Below are 18,600 nucleotides of genomic sequence, written 5' to 3' on the forward strand. Positions count from 1 at the left end.
AAACAAAAATTCACATGATAATCTCACTAGATGCTTTGACAAAATCCAACACCCATTCATGGAGAGATCTGGGATAACAGGAACATACGCTAACATAATAAAAGCTATATACAGCAAACCAACAGTCAACATCAAACTGAATGGAGTGAAGCTCAAGGCAATTCCTCTAAAATCAAGAAACAAGACAAGGCTGTCCCCTCTCCCCCCATAACTCTTCAATATTGTACTCAAAGTTCTAGCTAGAGCAATAAGACAACAAAAGAAAATCAAGGGGATACAAACTGTAAAGGAAGAGGTCAAACTTTCACTATTTGCAGATAATATGATAGTTTACATAAGTGACCCAAAGAACTCTACCAGGGAACTCTTACAGCTGGGAAACACCTTCAGCAAAGTGGCAGGATACAAGATCAGCTCAAGAAAATCCATAGCCCTTGTATATACAGACAATAAGAGGGATGAGAAAGAAATCAGAGACACATCACCCTTTACAATTGCCACACATAATATAAAATACCTTGGTGTAACGCTAACCAAACAAGTGAAAGACCTGAATTGAAAAAACTTTGATTCTTTTTTTAAATATTTTTTATTTTTAAAATTAAATTTAAATTAGAAACAAGGTTGCCTCACATGTCAATTCCAGGTCGCTTTCCTATTCCCCCCCTCCTCCTATGCCCTCCCACCAACTCCTCCAAAATCCCCTCATTTCCCCAGGGAGAGTGAAGCCCTCCATGGAGGTGTCCATAGTCTGTCATTTCATCCAGGGCAGGGCCTAGTCCTTCCCCCAAGAGTCCAGGTTGAGAGTGCATCCTGGGCATACAAATGGACTTTGGGTGCCCATCCAACAATGAGAGATGCACACTCACCCTGAACTTTGATTCTTTAAAGAAAGAAATTAAAGAAGACACCAGAAGGTGGAAAGATCTCCCATGCTCTTGGATAGATAGGATCAATGTAGTAAAAATGGCAGTGCTGCCAAAAGCAATCTACAGACTCAATACAATCCCCATCAAAATTCCAGCAAAATTGTTCACAGACCGTGAAAGAACAATTCTCAACTTTATATGGAAAAACAAAAAACCCAGGATAGCCAAGACAGCCCTGTTCAACAAAGCAACATCTGGAGGCATCACCATTCCTGACTTAGAGCTATAGTCCTGAAAACAGCTTGGTATTCACACAAAAAAGACAGGTAGACCAATGGAATCGAATTGAACACTCTGAGATTAATCCACAAACCTATGGACCGCTGATTTTCGACAAAGAAGCTAAAATTATAAAATGGAAAAAAAGATAGCCTCTTCAACAAATGGTGCTGGCATAACTGGATATTGGCATGTAGAAGACTGCAGATAGATCCATATCTATCGCCATGAACAAAACTTAAGTCCAAATGTTTCAAAGACCCCAACATAAATCCAGCCACACTGAACCTGATAGATGAGAAAGTGGGAGATACCCTTGAACAAATTGGTACAGGAGACCGCTTACTGAACATAACACCAGTAGCACAAACACTGAGATTAACAATCAATAAATGAGGCCTCCTAAAACTGAGTAGTTTCTGTAAGGCAAAGGACGCAGTCAGTAAGACGAAAAGGCAACCCACAGATTGGGATAAGATATTCACTAACCTCACATCTGACAGAGGGCTGATCTCCAAAATTTACAAAGAACTCAAGAAGCTATTCTCCAAAACACCAAAGTACACAATTAAAAAGTGGGGGACTGAACTAAATAGAAAATTCTCAATAGTGAGTATAAAATGGCTGAGAGACACTTAAGAATGTACTCAACATCCTTAGCCATTAGGGAAATGCAAATGAAAAGAACCCTGAGATATTATCTTACTCCTGTCAGAATGGCTAAAATAAAAAACACGAATAACAATTTATGCTGGAGAGGTTGTGGAGAAAGGGGAACACTTGTCCATTGCTGGTGGGAGTGCCAACTTGTACAGCCACTTTGGAAATCAGTATGTAGATTCTTCAGGAAAATGGGAATCAGTCTACCCCACGGCCCACCAATTCCACTCTTAGGCATATACCCAAAAGATGAACATTCATACAGCAAGGACATCTGTTCCATTATGTTATGTTCTTAGCAGCATTATTTGTAATAGCTAGATTCTGGAAGCAACCTAGATGCCCCACAACTGAATAATGGATAGAGAAAATATGGTACATTTATACAATGGAGTACTTACTACTCAGCAGAAAAAAACAATGGAATCTTGAAATTTGCAGCAAAGGGATAACACTAGAAGAAACCATCCTGAGTGAGGTAATCCAGTCACAAAAAGACAAACATGGTATGTACTCACTCATATATGGATTTTAGACATGAATCAGGGGACTGTCGGCCTACTATCCCAGGGCCAGTGAGTCTGGGAAACAGGGAGGTTCACAAGAGAATTGCTTTATACCCCAGAGAAGTGGAAAGAGGCAAGATCTCCTTAGCAGGTTGGGAACATGGGCGGAGTGGAGAGGCAGCCAGGGAAAAGAGAGGGATATAAGAGGAGGGTAGAAGATGACATGGGGGATCAGGAAGGTTGAGTTGGGATAAGAATAGAGGAGTCCAGGATGAGAGATACTTGGAGTCATTATAGCTTTGAGGAGAGAGCTGACACTAGTGAGATCTCCAGAGATAACAAGGATAACACCAACTGGAAAACCAAGTGATAGCAGAGAGACTACATTAATAGCCCCTCCTTGATGATAAGGTTGATGACTACCTTATATGCCATCCTAGAACCGTCATCCACTGACTGTTGGAAGCAGAGACAGATACTCACAGCTAAACACTGAACTGACCCCCTGGAACCCAGAGACAGAAATGGAGGAGTGATGAGCAAAGGGGTCAAGACCATGCTGGTGAAACCCACAAAGACAGCTGACTGGACAAGAGGGAGCTCTTGAATCGCAGACTGACAGCTAAGAGATCAACAGGGGACTGATACAGACTCCATGAATGTAGTGTCAGTTAGGAGGCCTCAGAAATCTCTTGGGTCTTTGGTAGTAGATTAGTGGTCACCATGGCATACAAATGAACTTTGGGAGCCCATTCCACATGGAGAGATGCTCTTTCAGCCTGGACACATGGGGAAGGGCCTAGGTCCCTCCCTGGATGAAATGACAGACTCTGGAGATCCCCCCAAGGAGGGCCTCATCCTCCCTGGGGATTGGGTTGGGGCTGGTGGACTGGTGGAGGGACAGTGGGGGGTAACTGGGATTGACATTTGAAGCATGCATGTTTCTAATTTAAATAAAAAATAGTTGAAAATAAATACATAAACAAAAAGAAGTAAAAACACTAGGAAGTTAGAGTCAGGATTTAAGAACAAGGAGTAGGGTCTAGAAAAACAAAGACACAAATGAGAGAAAGGAGCTAACCTGCTGGGAAGTGGTGGTGGGTGGTCAGCACTGGACCTGGAAAACTTGTCACTTGCCTTTCCTAGTACTGTGTCCCGTGAGTTCTGGAATGCCTATCCTCCTATGGAAACCTGAGTGAATTTTTATTTGGACCTCAGATGAGCTTGTACTACATGCAAATGGTAGATATGTGCAAAATATCCTGAATATGACTGCTAGCACAGCAGTCTAGGAAATAGAAATGAAATACAAAGATGGGAGAAAAGAATAATGGATTGTAGGGAGAGACCAGGTATCTGTAGCTGACCACACACCTTGTTTTTTTTTTGTTGTTGTTGTTTTTTTTTTTTTTGAGACAGGGTTTCTCTGTGGCTTTGGAGGCTGTCCTGGAACTCGCTTGGTAGTCCAGGCTGGTCTCAAACTCACAGAGATCCGCCTGCCTCTGCCTCCCGAGTGCTGGGATTAAAGGTGTGCGCCACCAACGCCCGGCTCTGACTACACCCCTTGGAGCATGGGTATGTGAGAAGATTTAGGGGATAAAAGAAGGAACAGATGGGAGCTCTCATTGTCTTTGTTCCTGACCATGGTTTGGAGACCATGGAGCTCTGACCTGGCTGTTTGTAAGTGATTGTTCTCTCTAAATAAATATCTAGACCTCCTTTCAAAAAAAAGGTGTTATATCTAGGGGAAAAAATCACCAGAAATGGTGATATACTTTATCACTATTGAGTTGAACTCTATTAGTTATCATCTACCTAGCTATAATATAGATAGCACAGAATAGAACTATATCTATAAATTTGTATGTGGTAAATAGTTAAACACGTATACATAAACACTGAAAATATGTTTAATTTATAAATTTGGAGAAAGTGGGATGAAGTATTAATATCTATCATTCATTTATAATAATTGCATTATATTGCAATAGAAAATATGGAATAATTCTATATGTTGTGAAGAAATAAAAGCTTAAACGACTAACTTTCTTGAGACTACAAAATGAAAATTTCTTGAGACTGCAAAATGAAATAACAGAGCTCAATATATTTCTAATTATTCTGTCTCCCAAATCACTGTTTTCTTAATTAAAATGTAATGCCTGTTAGCCTCATAGGGGTATTCTAAAGTTATTATATGAAATACTTATAATTTTGAGAAAAGGTCACATAGTTATAAAATTCAAAAATCACTACATAACAGGCTGATGAAAGCACCTGAATATGTCAAATGAGTAAATTTTTTAAAAATTGCTATATTCCAGATACTCATTAATTCACTATGTAATTATTCGTTGACCACCTACTTTGAACTGAACATGTAGTATATGAATTAATATGAAGCTGTTATTTATTTGAAAAATCTTAACATTTAATAAGATGAACAGATATCCATAGCTATACCACAAAGCAAAGTCATGATTTATAAATAAAAGTTATGAGCAAGGAGCAGTAGAAACAAATCATAAGACCCTGTATCTTTATAATTCAAGATGCTCTGCTTTATAAAATATGTCATTGAAAATTTTTATGATGTTACATTTATATACAAGATGATTGATCCATTGTGGATGGTGTTACAATCAGTCTCTAACATCTGTGCATAAGACTGAGCTAGACACATGGCTGAGTATTCCAAAATGCTAATTACATATTTGGTCTCTCAGGAAAGACCATCACACAAACAAAAATGATTGAGTATGTCTAGTCATTACTAAATCATTTATTTTATTAAATTAGCAGGTATGGAGTGATTAAGGAAGATGTTCCTGTCACTTGGGAAATTCTAGTTTGTTAGATGATTTTATCGAGTTCAAGTCAAAGGCAAACTCTCTACAAACAAGACCAAATTCCTTACCACACAGTTCTGTATATAATTTATTCAAAATCCAAAAGAATTTCATCCCATACTCTGCCAAATTTAGCATCTATTTTAAAATCATGAATTAAATCACTTACATAACTGAATGACTTTTATGGGATTCAGTTTTGTTTGTTGTTTGTGTTTTTTACTTTTTATTGAAAACAGGTTCTCAACTAGCCATCTCCTATGAGCACACTGGTGTATAGCCCAATTGTTACCACATAGGCTTCATTCAGCAAGTGATGGAAACCCACAGCCTAAGACTAGTCAGAGTTCAGGGAATCCTTCAGAAGATGGGAAGAAAGGACTGCAGGAGTCAGAGGGGTCAAGGATACCACAAGAAAATTTACAGAATCAACTAACTTAGTTCCATAGAGACTCAGACTGGGGAGCCTGCATGGGACTGATCTAGGAACTCTGCATATATGTTACAGTTGTGTACTTTGGGCCTTTTGTGAGACTCCTAACAGGGGCTCTCTCTGACTCTTTTACTGGCTTTGGGATCCTATTCCTTATACTGGGTCACTTTTCCCAGCCTTAATACATGGGGATGTGCTTAGTCTTCCTGCAACTTGATATGCCATGTTTTGTTGGTACTCATAAGAGACCTGAGCTTTCCTAAAGAAACAGAGGAGTGGATTGGGGGAATAGGAACAGAGAGGGGTCTAGTGGGGGAGGGATTGAGAGGAGTGAGGGGAAACTGAGACCCAGATATAAAATAAATAAATAAATGCATTAATTAAAATAAAAGAAATACAACCCAAACTCAGTTTCCCCTCCTTCCATTCTGTCCCTCTCCCCCAGATCTGACCCCTGTACCCCTCCATTTCCCTTCAGGATAGTGCAGGCCTCCAAGAGACAGCAACCAAACAGGACAAAACAAGATACAAAAAGACAAGATAAAAACCCACCTATCAAGGCTGGAAAAGACAACCCAGTAGGAGGAAAAGAGTTCCAAGAGTAAGCAAAAGAATCAAAAACACACCTGCTCTCACTATTAGGCATCCCACGAAACACCAAGCTAACAATCATAATGCTATAACATACACTCAGAGGAGCAGACTCATGCAAGCCCAGCGTTTGCTGCTTCCGTCTCTCAGAGCCCATGGGAGCCCTGTTTAATTTATCTGGTGGGCGGGTTCTCCTGGTGTCCTCCATCCCCTCTGACTCCTACAATCCTTCCTCCCCCACCCGTTCGTGGGGTTCTCAGATCTATGAGAGGACGGACTCCATAGAGAGACTCTCTCTCCATATGATGCCCGGCTCTGGGTCTCTTCATCTGTTTCCATCTGTTGCCAGAGGAAGCTTCTCTGATGACAACTGGACAAGGTACCTTATGAATATAGCAGAATATCATTAGGAACCCTTTCAATTTCCTTTGTTTATTTATTTACTGCCAGTTGTGTTTAGTTCTACCCTAGATCTCTGGGCCATCCAGTCTCCTGTTCCAGCCATCCAGGCAGTGTAGGGCATGCTCTCCCTCTTGTGGTGTGAACCTTAGATTGAACCAGACATTGACTGGCAACTCCCGCAAGGGAGGCATCACCGTTGCTCCAGCACATCGTGCAGACAAGACAGATTTCAGGTAGACAATTTTGTGGTTGGGTTGGTATCTAGGATTCTTTCTGTAGCCTGCAGAGTATTTACCCATGCCTAAGAGTCTAGAACGTAGGGGAGAAGGCTCCATACATCTACCAGCTCAACCTCTCTACATTCAATGAACTATGTAGATGTTTTCCTAGGCAATGGGATTCCACTGTCAGTTTTCAGAGTGCAGCCCTCTGTCCTAACATTAGCCTTAGTTGTTTACGGATTTATGAGATTCTTATTTCTTCCAAAAAGAAAAAATACCCAAATAATTGAGTAAAGTTGTTTAAAATAGACTGACAGCTGTAAACCAGCATAGAACCGAACTAGGTCTCCTGAATGTGGGTGTCAGTTTGAAGGCCTGAGCAGTCTATGGGATCTGTGGTAGTGAATCAGTATTTATCCATGGTATATGAATGGACTTTGGAAGCCCATTCCCATAGAGGAATACTCTCTCAGCCTAGACACATATGTGACAGACTTTGATGATTCCCCCTGGAAGGCCTTACCTTCCCTGGGGAGCAGAAAGGGGATGGGATGGGAGTCGGTAGGGGACATGGGAGAATGGCAGGGAGAGGAAATTGGGATTGATATGTAAAATAAGATTGTTTCTAATCTAAATTTTAAAAAGTAATTAGAAAAGTAATAATTTTGATTGGGATAGTAATGATCACTAACATTTTGTACCATCCTTTGTATATTATTAAATAATTTAATGCTATCAGTAAAAAAATAGAACATATACATTAAGTTCTCAAAAAAAAAGTGGTGAAAATTACAGCTGTGTAATGTCACATTAGGAAAACAGGTTTCCTAAATGTTAAACTTTCAGTGTTTGAATAATGGCATCTAACAATAAATAACAAATAAATTCATTTATTGTCTCCCTCATTCACAGTGCTGTGCCATATGCAGTGAGAGAGCCACAGCAACGGCTTCTCAGGCCTCTAGCAGGACCCAGTCTAGGGACGGAAAGACATACACAACAGTACACACTCAGGAAAAGCATGCTTCAGGTACAGTCAACCGCAAAAATCGAGTGAACAAAGGGCAGGAGGAACAGATTACCTTGCACATAGGTTACTGAACTTGGGTGAGTCTTTACACAAAATGTGATAAGTTTTAACCTATAAAGTGAACCTTAGAAAGAAGAAGGATGAAGACTTGTAGACTAAATGCATAGTTTGTGAACATCATTTGTGACAAAGGGGCTTAAGTTTAGATAGTGTGAGAACTGAATTCCATGAAAATTCCCATTGAGACTTTTCTGTAAGCAATCAGGAGTTATTTTGCCTCTAGTGATAATTAATCTTAGCCAGGTAGGAGAATAAAATTTTCTCCTGAAATAAAAAATGATAGCAACGAACTACTACAATATGATCAATGCACTAATTTATCCAATTATGGTTTATCCAAGTTATACACACTGGGCAGGAAACATACTACATCTATGCATATAGAAGAAACATGTCTCCCCTATTTTTATGGCTTGAATAAAGCATATTTAATGTTTTATCATGTTATTCTTTCAATGACACAGACCAGAACAGACTTACTGCAGTGCAGAATCGCAGAGGATGTTCGGCACATTTGGTCAAAGAACTTACATAATCAATCTTGCCATACAATTTAAAAATAGCTGTTCATGGACTTCTGTAAGACAGCATTTTCAGGTTTTATCCTCTCTTATCAAAAGTTCCAGGAGGAAAGGTGATAATTTTCATTCTATTTTTATGGAATGCGCATTTTAAGAGGACGCGCTTACACACAAAAAGAGAATCTGTTGGCAATGAATTCTTGGCAGCTGTTTGTAGTTCCAAATGACTTTCTTTAGACCTGTTGATCCCTACCCTTAGAAGGATTTCTGTCCATGAAAGTCTTTTCTCTCATCGCATCTTTAATGTTTTCCTTTTTTAAATTCCATGCCACATGGATGTCAAAGAACATTCCAATAATGAAACACACCTATTCAGTTTGACCAGTGACAGATACCTTTAGCAGGAAATTAATTTAGCCTCTTGTTTTGGGATTAAACTCTACCACTATTAATGAAGCACTTCTTACTCTCTTCTAAATCATTTCTGCTCTGAGTTTCTAAAACTTTTGGATCAAAAAAATCAAATGTTATTCTTTTATTTTAATCTGTTCTATTATCTGTACATTGTCAAATTTGCATATTATTTGGTTTTCAATTCTCCATTTTTCCAATATGATAGACTCATAAGACAATTCATCTAAGTTTCTCTACCTTTTATTAGCAATTAAGCTGAAATTAAAATAGTTTAATAACTATTCTTCTGGGATTGCTGACCCTTATTTTGTACTGAGAACACTAAAGAGATTTAATCATAAATTCAAATTCTTTTAAAAAATTCATGAGCGATTCATTAATAGAAGAAAAATGGAATATGTAATTATGTTTAGAGAAAATCAGAAAGGGTAAAAAGATTTATGATAATCTCTTATTCTTTAAATATGGTGAGGTGTTAAATGTGTTCTAAAATTACATACTTTTTTGTCTGTCAGTCCAATAGCTCATGTGCATCAGCAGCATCCTCTCCTCTCCACATCTCTTTTCTCTCTCACTCGAGAGGACCAGACACATGGACAGAATTACAGGTCAAAGGGATTTTGCTCTCTAGTCAGTAACCTGATTGATAATGTTTGTTTTAATGTTGAATTTCAGTGTGTGATAATTTTCTATTTATATTTACCTGTATGTGTGAATTTCATAACTATTATCTTAGAATTAAAAATTAAACATTTCAAGAAAGATCCCTAAAAGATAAGCAAAGAGAGCCCCTCCAAATTGAAACATCCAGTCAAGGAGTGAGAAGACAGGCTCAGAAGGATTAAGACATAAAGAAATTTATTAATCTCAAAAAGAGGAAACTGATAAGGTTCTTAAGAACCCTTTACAAGATAATATCATCAATATCAATTGATAGGAGTAAGTGAGTCTCAGAGCAGCTTGCTGGCTATAAGTTTTACAAGAGTTCCAGAAATGTAGCTTTTTTTTAAGTCATCCTGCATACCAGGGAGTATTTGGGGATACAGCTACTTCAAGTTACCCATGTACATGTAAGTAAGCCCTTACCAATATTCCTGCAAATAACTTGAAAAAAGTCGTGGGTTCACCAAGCAAGACTTAGGAAGACTCATTTCTGTAGTCTGTGGTCTGTTATCAGTGACCTATCTGGGGCAAACAGATGTTTTTGCTTTTTCACGTATCTCAAAGAAAAGTCACACAACAGGACCAAGCAAACAAGAATCCACAGCATATTTGAGTTTGCTGTGACCTGCATTTAAAGAAATAAATAACTTGTTTCTTGCTTGCTGACAGATCATAAAGCCCAGGTTATTGTTATATTTGGTGAAGTCTTACCACCGAATGGAATACATCATACAGTTTCATACTATATCCCTATTGTATGTTTTCACATGGATTCTGTGATAAACGGGTTGAAATAGTTTATAAGTTAAAGCGATATGCCTACAAGATTTATAAATTTTCAGAACAGAAGGCATAATGGAGTACCCTATCTCATTTTGCCTTCGAATGTGCCCTTTGAATAATGGGCAAAACATCCTGGAGTGTTCCAGAGACTTGATTACAAGTGAAGTGATAGAGGATGTGGGATCTGATTTGAAGCTTGGTGATTTTTCCTCTCTTACCTCTAGTTCCTCATGAGGCTGGAAACAGGGTCTTATGGAAAACGCATGGCCTGGGGATTTCATGATCTGAAGTGAGTCGCAACTGTGATATAATGTGGGGTAGTAAACTTACCTAAAACATAAGCTGGTGGCTAAGCCTTTTGTTGTTGTAGCTTGCTTGCATGTTTTTTGGCCCTTTCATTTTTTCTTTTGTGTTTGAGATTATAATACAGTTACATCATTTCTTTCCTCCCTTTATTTTCTCCAAACCCTCCAGACACCTTCCTTTGGTTCCCCATAATTTCATGGCATCCCCTTCCTTGACTACTGCAACCTGTATACATGTACATGCACATATACATATATTCCTAAATAAAACCTTCTTAGTCTAAACAATCTCACTCACATGGACATTCTCGGGGCTGCCCACATGGCACTGGAAAACCAATTGTTGTGTTATTTCCTGGGGAGACCATTTCTCCCACTGTCAGCATTCTTTAGCTGCTTCTAATTTTTTGTGTGGGTTTAAGGCCTCGTAGGCTTTCTCCCATCCACTTTCATCACTTTGTCAAGTCTATTGTTCTTGTTCCTGTTTAGGCAGTATGTTGGTGAGATTTTATGGGTGTGGCTTCTAACATCCCTAAGGGACATTGCATAAAAGTCTGTGATCTTCTGGCTCTTGAACTATTTCTGCCCCCTCTTCCACAATGTCACCTATGTAGGAGTGGTTTTTTTTTAGATGTGTCCATTGGAACAAGGTGCACAACTCCATATTTTGATTGGTTGTGTTCTCCTGTGGTGGTCTTTTACAAATGTTCAGAATGTGGTTAGGGACTAGGTTGCATGATCTTGAGTGTAAACTATGTATATCATAGCTCTGTATCACAATATAAAGAGGTTGAACATATCTTCTAAACTCTGTAATAGCTTGCCATCATATGAACAAACTTAATACAAACAATGTTAAAACATGGTCCATGGACCATCCGCTATGTCAGGGAGATCTGGATTTGAACGAAGTTGTCACTTAACAGTTGCATAATATTTAGTGAGTGGTTTATCTCTCTGAGTGCCAGTCTTGAAAAGTAGTCTGTCCAGGGGCTGCCTCTATGGGAGTTTTGTGGGGATAAGAGAAGGCATATTGGTTTTGCACACTAGGTTTCAATAAATGCTATGACTGCCCATTTCTTACATTAACTGGTACTTTGCCTAAACTAAAGAAGTAAATAATTATTGTTCCAACTTTTATGCTATCAACTCAGAAGCCCAAGAGTGTAAAATATTTTATCAAAAATACACCCTAAACCAGGGTGCTGGCACACCTATGTATTACTTAAAGTCTGTCATTTAAAAATATGGATATCAACTTCTAATCTTAGAAAAATGGAAAACAAGAGTAAATGAGCAACAAAATGATAACCTTGTTAGTTGAATGCCCTGTAACTTCTTGAAAAATGTTGTTTATAGTTATTAAAAAAGAAAGTATAAATAGCAAATTCTTGCTTTCCATGATTCTGAGATATTCATTCTCAGATTACTTGAAGTCTAAGAAGAAGAAAAATGTGGATTTAGAGGAACTGGTCTGATAACAGTTTAACTGTATGCTGTGTCTCAGTGGATCCATGAGTTCCAGGCACCCAGGCAGTATTTGGCCCCTATGGACACAGATGACTTAGAAGAATTGGGTTGTCAAAATTATTTAATTTGTATTGGCTCCTTTTAGTTATTTTTTCCAACAAACACTTTGTAGGAATATGCAGCTGATTCCAAATTCATCTGGAAATGCAAAGGACCCAAGTACACTGTCCCAAACAATCACAAAAGAAATAAAATGTTAGGGCATTCTCATTGCCTGATTTCAAGACCTTTTAGGAAGCTCTTGGTTTCAGCTCAATTGCTTTATTAGTCCAAAGGCTAGGAAATAGTTCAGATAGTATATTGAGATCATTAAGAGGCTATTGCATAAATAGGTGTCCAGGTGTATAAAAATGTGGAATAATTCACAGAAATATTTAAATATTTAAAACACAATAGTGATTGGACTACTACATATGCCAGATATAGTAACAGTTCATATTAATATCTCACACACTTTTAAGCATACCTGTAAACAAACCACATTTGTAAATGTGAAACTTTAGAAGACAACATGGAATTGGATTAGGAAAAAGACATGACACTAATAATGCTCCTTTCAGTGAAAAACTCCTCAAATTAAAAATGTCTACACCTCAAAAAATACTGTTGATGAAATTAAAAAAAAAAAGAAACAGAAAAAGTACGTGAAATAGCTCTTCTTTTTAAATGTATATATAGACTATGTTAGGGATGTTTAAAACCAATTATATAGAATTAAGCAACCTTCAATGCCTATTATTTTCCAGCTGACAGGTCTAATTAGAAGCACTAAGAAGACAAGCCTCTCAATGTGCCTTTTATGGATAATTTAGATTATTTTATTGATATTGGAAAGAATATCATAAATGTGAGTAGTATCTTTCCAAGGAACAAGGTCACATATTGAATGTGAAGGGAGAAGCTGCATACCTACAGTCATCTCTCACTGCTTCCTGTTGATGTCTCTTAACCAAACTCTTCCTTTTCTTGCTGCTGTGTTTTCTTAGATGATAGACCATGTTACCTGGAACACTAAGCCAAAATAAACACTTTTTAAATAGCTCTGTCAGGAATTTGGTCCCAGCGATAAGACAACTAACATTCAACATAATTAAAAATAAGCAAGATCTGTGAGACATGCTCAAAATTGAGACTGGGACAATATACACTCAGAATTGTTTCATTGGTTTTAAAAATGCTACTTATAGCAAGGAGGTATTTTTCTGCTGGTAACATGATTAACATTGCTCAAGAGATATAGCTCTCCTTCCATGCACATTGAATAAAAAACAGGCATTATTTTGTTTGTTTCCCCTTGCTCTGCTGTTGGATTCACTCACAAATTTTGTTGCCTTCATCCTCAAACCCTGTCTCATATTTATAGACTGTTTATATTCTCATCATCCCTGAACAACACTGAACCTGAGTATTATCTCTTCATTTGGAGTTTCATGAAAATTCAGTACTTTAAATTTGACTACTGCAGTAAAATTTGATTTCTTTTTTTAAAATAAATTTTTATTTATATTAGAAACAATCTTATTTTACATATCATCCCAGTTCCCTCTCCCTCCCATACTTCCATGTCCCTCACCGACCCCTCCATCCCACACCCCATCCACTCCCCAGAAGATTTGATTTCTAACTTGGGCAAGAGACAACTACACCCTACCTCACAAATGTCAGTTTACATTTATTGTAACTGGAAGAGAGTTGCTGGTGTTCATCTAAAGCCTATAAGATTTTTCCCATTTCCTGTCTATCTTTATTCTGAACACACTTCCATTGTGGTATATACAGTATACCCATACCAGTTTTCCAAGTATCTCTCAGTATTCTGAACGGATCTTCTTCATATCTCTGCTGTCCATTTAAGCAATTTGTATCCTCGGTCAATCATTTTCTAACACTCCTGTTGAAACTACAGCTCTATACATTACTTTCTTCAGTTTCTCTGTTGAAATAAATATTTCTTTCACTTACATAATGTAATTGTGATGCTATATTAAAGGATTTAGTCTTTGAAGGCATCTTCACTTCCAAGATTAGGAGTTCTCAGAGTATGAGAAACATTTTTTAAACTCTGCTTATTCACGAAACATCCAAAGATACAATGCTAAGTAAATTATACAGTACAAGGAAACTATGGTTGGAGTTGGTGTCACAGGCCTCTAATTCTATCACTTGGGAAAAGTAAGGCATGAGAGTCACTGTGAGTTTGAGGCCAGCATGGACTGCTGAATGGAATCCTGTCTCAAAACTACAAAGAACACCTAAGGTGGATCAATTGGATCCAACTTTGGTGCACCTATTGTTCTCACTGTCATAAGTCAGCTTTCTAACATGGCAACTGGAGATGCACAGAATAACTGACTAGCACCTGCGCTCATGTGACATACTTTCATTTTATTTCAATTGAAAATATTTTCCTCAGTTCCTTTCAAATCCTTCCCTCTTTGCCACCCATTCAAATCTACAGGTTTTCTCTCATTAGAGTACAAATCAGCATCTAAATTAATAATGATAATAACAATACAATAAGAATAATAATAAAGGAAAATAAAAACAAACAAATCACAATAAAACAAAAATGCCCAAACCAACAAGAGAACAAAAAGTGCAAGAAACATATATGGAGGCTGACATGCATACATTTGAAAAAAGAGAAAATCCTAAAAAACAAAATAGGAAACATAGGTAAACTAAAAATCTGTCAAGTTAAGCAGAAAAATCTGTGTGGTGGTGGCACATGCCTTTAATCCCAGCACTCGGGAGGCAGAGGCAGGCGGATCTCCATGAGAGTTGGAGGTCAGCTGGTCTACAGAGCTAGTTCCAGGACAGCCTCCAAAGCTACAGGGAATCCCTGTCTTGTAAAACTTAAAAAAGAAAAAAAAAAGAGAAGAAGAAAAAGGAACCCATGAAACCACACAAATTCAGCCATTCACACATACATCATGTTGTACAGGATAGAAGTGGTGCTTTCATTATATTTTGAGAGATAAAATTTTACTGTTAACTTTTGTTTTTAATGATTGTACATTACAGTAAAACCTACATAGTATTTACTATAAGGTCATAGTTTTGCCTAATTCTGAGAATTTTCACATGAGGATCACACTTTCATGTAATCTGTAACACAGTCTTTAATAGCATCCTACTTGAGATTAATGCTGAAACAAGGAACTGCGCAATGCTGGATGCATTCCGTGGTCCAGATGCACACAATTTTTCTGTTGATGGCTTCAAATAGGATAGCAAATTGATGTTCACATCATTTTCCCTGACACACTCAAGGCAAACATTCATACACACACATATGGATATATACTTATATATCCAACTGTATGAGGGCAGCTGCCACTATCAATAATTCAGAAAGGAAGATTGTGCCTTTACTGAAAAATGAGTGAAGGCAAATACAAACACATCACAGTGTTTCCACTGTAATGTGGCATTATTGTGCTGTGACTGTAATGCCCAGGGTTTGCATGAATATGAATATTATTTTTTAAGAAGAAACATTTTTATGAACTAGGAAATTGGATTGCTGAAACCATCTCACTCTGAATGATCTTTTTAATCAGTTGCCTTCAATATTCTCTCTGAAGACCATGACACAGTGGAATCTAAGATTACTGTACTCTCATGTTCATGTAAATTTCTCCCAAGAGACCTGGAAGCGAGATTGGTGAAGAAAAAACAAGAACAACACATCTCTTGGATTTAGTGGCAATCACACAGCCTTCATAACTGTGTACAAACAGATGCTACTATAGATTCCCGAAACTCAAGGGAGATTGTCATTACTCTTGTGATAGAAATAATTACCCAGTTGTGAACAATAAAAATAAAATAACACTTCTGGAAGTATTTTGCCATGTTTTCATCTAAGGGGTCCTTTATTCGTCCTATAAGAAATGGTGATATAATAATTCAATTTGTAAAGAAATGTTTTACTAATAGAATCATTTCTTCATGCTCTACTGATGCAGCACCATAATTTTGCAGGCATATTGCAGACAATTGTGTTAATGTGGTGATTTTGTAAGCACAATGGGAAGTAAAAGCATTAAGAGGTAATCTTCACAACAGTCCTCCTACCTCCCTTTCAGAGGCTGTTTACTAAAAATAAAAGTATGGGCAGTGAGAGGGTTCAGCAAGTACAGGTGCTTGTAGTCAAAGCAGGTAACCTGAATCAGATTCCCCAAACCTATGAAGTTGAAGGTTGTCCTCTGACTTTCACAGGCATAACCCCACAAATACTTGTATTAACTAAATAAATATATGAATATAAAAATATAAGCATATGTATATCCTGTAAAATCCCAGACATTTATTAATTTATACCAGTAAAACATTGTTTAGAAAAATCTCACAGAAATTATGATAACCCCAAAGTTAAGACTTTACTAATAAAAATGGTTTGCTTATCAAATCTAAGTTACATCTTCAGCTTCAAGGTAAGGTATGTATAGCAGACATGTGATAAAATTAATTATGTGTGTATATTTGTGTACATATATAACATACTATACACATATATTGGAATGTTTATTCCTTTTTAATGTAGTGCTCCCCTCGCAATATAGCTATGTATCAGCAGATGTGCTGGGACAATTTCCCATTTCCATATTTCTCTATCTCTCTGTATAATGACTGTGTGACACAGGGAAAATCTGCAAGACATTATCTAGGAGCTGAACTCCTTCTACATGGGATCAAATCACATGATTCCTGAATTGGAAGATCCCATCTATAGTCCTGTTCTTATCTACACACAGTGAAGTAAAAGTATCCAATTCTCATGAGACAAGAACCCCAGATCAGAGGCATTGCAAGTGCCTTAGAAAACCAGAAATGAAAAAGAAGAGATGTTATAAGATCCAGGTAGACTGGTGTTTTCATGGGAACAGCCTTGCTGTACATGCAGTCATTTGGACAAATCATATACTATTCAGAAAAAATTCCCTGTTCACTACTTAATGTTCTGGAGTCTAAAATCTCTAATGTACATTTGATCAGTTTCATTTTATCATCATTAGAAAAGCTGTCAAACTGCCATTAAACTGAGCTTCTCTCTACTCTGAAATACAAAAGCAATGCTGAGTTGTTGTTGTTTTGCATCATTCAAAAGTAAAATTTTCACCACTTAAAACATGGAAGTTATGTGAAGAAAACACTTCCATACGAGAAGTCATGTTAATAAGGAGGAACAAAAATGTAATGATTACTTTTTTATCTTGCTAAAGTGATGTGTGTGTGTGTGTGTGTGTGTGTGTGTGTGTGTGTGTGCCAGTGTAAACATCACCAAGGAGGAAATGTCTAAACATCAGTAAGAATAAGACTTACAACATTTTGTCTGTTTACACAAAAACTACATCCTGGTTGTGACACTTCAGTTAGTAAGAAGCAGAAGCAGATAAGGTAAAAATTTAGCAACTTTCCTGGAACTAGGTTTAGTTCTTTGATGGATTAGGTCTTTTTCTTCCACTGGGGCAGGTTTGACTCTTAGGTGATGGCTTTCAAGGACAGAATGGTGCTTCTAACATGGTGTCAGGTGTGTTAAGATCTGGGTGCCTGTTACACATCATTCCAAATTTAAATTTGAATTACAATACATGAGGTGTCTTTAATATTTTCTTCATTTAATAACTTTACAACATTTATTTCCTCATAATTTACTCACAGATAAATACCAAGATACCTGTAGTATACACAAAATGGATTTTATATTAATTTGAGAAAAGCAGCTATTTATGTCCATCAGTTCATAATAATTACTGAAAACTCTCAATAGCTTTTATATAATGTTTTGTGCTTCAGTGGTTTGAAAGTTAACTTAAGCATATAGAATACACTTCATGTAGAGTTCCTAGGACATCTGATATACCAGATGAGCATACATATTAGCAGACCATTTTCATTCTACTTGAAATTCTTGAGCTTTGATATTCTAGAATATTAAATAAAACAGTGAGGCAAATTAAGGTATATTCTCAGACAACTGCTATTATTAGAAAATACACATATCATTATGTTAATGTGGGATTCTTCCATGAACGTAAAAGAATTTGTCTCAATATACTTAACCAAGATAATGCAACACAATAAACGAAAAATAAGATAAATAAATTATATATATATGGTTTTAACCATTCAAAATAATTAACTCTTTTAACCTAAATTCATAAGAATTGTGAACTGACATAGCATCAGTTTGGCAACAATTAATTAAACATATGTCTATTGCATACACAAATCTCAAGTCTGTTTTCTATAAGTGCATTCATTTACAGCTATATATAAGGACAAGTCTAAATAAACTAAAAGCTTATTCTTGAATGAAGAAAACAAATTGGAACAGAACAAGGAAACTGAGGGGACTATCTTCAACAAGTTTCTCAGAACAAGGCTACTCTAAGGTCAAAGACAGAAATCATCAGAGGTTGCTACAAGGATCTGGTGGAAGAATGTCTCAGGTACACTACAGAGGAAACCAAGAGCA

This window comes from Mesocricetus auratus, unplaced genomic scaffold (genome assembly GCF_017639785.1).
Source record: "Mesocricetus auratus isolate SY011 unplaced genomic scaffold, BCM_Maur_2.0 Super-Scaffold_100018, whole genome shotgun sequence".
Taxonomy (NCBI): domain Eukaryota; kingdom Metazoa; phylum Chordata; class Mammalia; order Rodentia; family Cricetidae; genus Mesocricetus; species Mesocricetus auratus.